Raw genomic sequence first — 2,597 nt, 5'->3', positions numbered from 1 at the left:
GGTGGTACTTGAATATCTGTCCCCTTCTTAACCTCAGTTGTAGCCTCATTCTCATTGACTACCTTTTCAGCTTCCTTACCATCCATGACTATCTTTGGGACTTCCTCACTAACCAGACCACTAGCAGACACCCCAGAATCACCCTCAACTGGAATAGAAAGACCATCATAACCCCTACCACTCCTCAATGTAATTGCATTTGCAGTTTCCCTATTTTCGGGCTGTGAAGGAAGTTGGCCTGGTGGTCTCCCTGCAATAGTAGTAACCATCTGTGCCAACTGTGTATCAATGATCTTGTTGTGAGAAGTAAGAGCATCGATCTTCGCATCCTTTTCACTTAGAGATTTTTGCATTTGTAGAATCATGTTTCTCATCTCTACTAACATAGGGTCAGGCTGTGTGTTTTGAGGTTGTGGTGATGGAGGTGATTTGTGTTGTCTAGGGAACCCAGGTGGTCCACTAGACTGTTGGTTGTAGTTGTTCCGTGGTTGGTAGGATTGTTGATGTGGGGGTTGGTATGGTTGTTGTGGGGGATGTTGGACTTGGTGAGGGTTCTGCATATTGTTGCTCCTGTAGGACAGTAGAGGGTTGTTTTTGTAGCCCTCATTGTAAGAGTTGGAGAATGGGTTGTTTTGTTTGTAGGATTGAAATGCGTTACATTGTTCAATAGAGCTCCTACATTCCTGTGCATAATAACCAGACATTCCACAACTTTCACAAACAGTAGCAGGTTGGGCACTCATAGCAGCTACACTAACAGGTTGGGCAGATTGAGCATTTGCTGCTTGCATATTATCAAACTTATAACATAAAGCAGTCAATTGGGTTAATTGTTCTATAGAATTCAAATCATGCTTACCACCCTTATTAGATAGACCTCTAGGATTCCCATACTGGGCATTGTGAATGGTTATCTCCTCAATCACCTCCATAGCTCTAGGCACCTCAAGTTGCATGAATCTCCCACTGGAAGCTGAATCCAACAGACATCTAGGCTCATTACCCAGACCATTATAAAACTGCTGAATCAAGAACCAATCATCCAAACCATGGTGCGGGCACTCTCTCTGCAAGTCCTTGAATCTCTCCCAGACCTCGAACAAACTCTCATCTGCTTGTTGAGAGATACCTAATCTCTGACCCCTCAGACGAGCCCTTTTCTCAGGTGGAAAATATTTAACATAGAAAGCAAGGGCCAAGGACTCCCAATTAGTGATTTTCAAAGCTGCCCGATTCAACCCATTAATCCACAACTTAGCTTTCCCACTCAAAGAGAACGGTAAAAGTATCTCCATAGTCTGCTACGGAGTCAATCCCTTTTGCTTGATGGTGGAACAGTATTGGATGAAGGATTGTATGTGAAGATTCGGATCTTCACCTGGTTCCCCACCGTACTGGCGTCTCTCAGTCATGTTAATCAATGTAGGCTCAATCTTGAAGGTCTCAGCTGCAATAGAAGGCATGATTGCCTTTGGTAGCACAGACAAACTTGGCTTAGAATAGTCTGTAAGCCGTGGGGTAGGTGGCGGTAGTGGAGTTTCGTCACCCATCTCTATCTCTGAAACTGAATCTGTATCTGAAGGAAAAAGATCGCCAATATTATGATCGGAATCAGAGTAATTCCCACACTGTGCAATGAAAGTTCTTCGTCTACGAAAGGTTCTTTCGGGCTCAGGATCGAATGGAGTAAGATTACTAGTACCTACGGTCCTGGGCATAGACAAAGAAACTACAAAACAATGTGAGGTCAGGTCTCAAGGAACGTGAGTTCCTTGAGTAGTAACAAACAATAATCCAGGATAAACAATCAACAACAGAAAATAAAACCGTTTCCCCAGCAACGACGCCAAAATTTGACAGGCTAAATCGCACTCCTATCAAAGATAAACCTAACGTTCACCAACTAAAAATATAGCAAGGGAAGCAGGGATCGTATCCACAGGGAAACAATGTTCTTTCTACTATTAATCGACAATTCTAGACTATTGGGAAACAATGGTATGGGTTGGTTTGTCTAATATAGCTAGGACGATAATAAAATAGGGAAAAATCAGATATTAAAAGGTCTAGGGCATAGGTTCACCGATGAACAACATTCCAGGATGACAACAATCAATAATAATCAATAAAACAGTTAATTAGACTAGCATGCTCTCTCGAATCGATACTAATCATAGACTTAGAATTAACGGGCTCTCGCTACGTATTAATCTCAATTCCACCTATTGACACAAGCCTAAACATCAAATTGCATCTCTCGAATCTTAATTTGATATTACGAAACCAATACAATAAAACCTGCGCAAATCTAATTGCAAGGTAAATAGGGGAAATCAATAGGAATTAACAGCTAAACCAACAATCAACAACAATTAATCATCCCTTCACATTCGTTCAGGGATTCCCAAAACCCTAGAAAATCAACTACTCACACATATTTGAATTCAACCAAATAAACATATTAAATAAAAACATGATTCAAATTGAATAATAAAATAAGGAATAAAGTAATACCAAAAACGAAGAACGAACGATTAACTGAAATTTTGAATCTTTAATTAATTAAAAGCTGAGTGTTTGGAGAATAAAAATTGAAG

At 40.5% G+C, this 2,597-nt stretch overlaps 1 pseudogene; it reads left to right on the top strand.

Annotated features, from left to right (window-relative positions):
- Nucleotides 1-1,044: 1,044 nt before the first annotated feature.
- Nucleotides 1,045-1,144, top strand: LOC130462164 (uncharacterized; annotated as a pseudogene).
- The last annotated feature ends 1,453 nt before the right edge of the window (nucleotides 1,145-2,597 follow it).

Source organism: Spinacia oleracea, chromosome 5 (genome assembly GCF_020520425.1).
Source record: "Spinacia oleracea cultivar Varoflay chromosome 5, BTI_SOV_V1, whole genome shotgun sequence".
NCBI classification, from domain to species: Eukaryota; Viridiplantae; Streptophyta; class Magnoliopsida; order Caryophyllales; family Amaranthaceae; genus Spinacia; species Spinacia oleracea.
The sequence above is the reverse complement of the archived record's forward strand: the minus strand, read 5'-3'. Positions and strand labels throughout refer to the sequence as shown.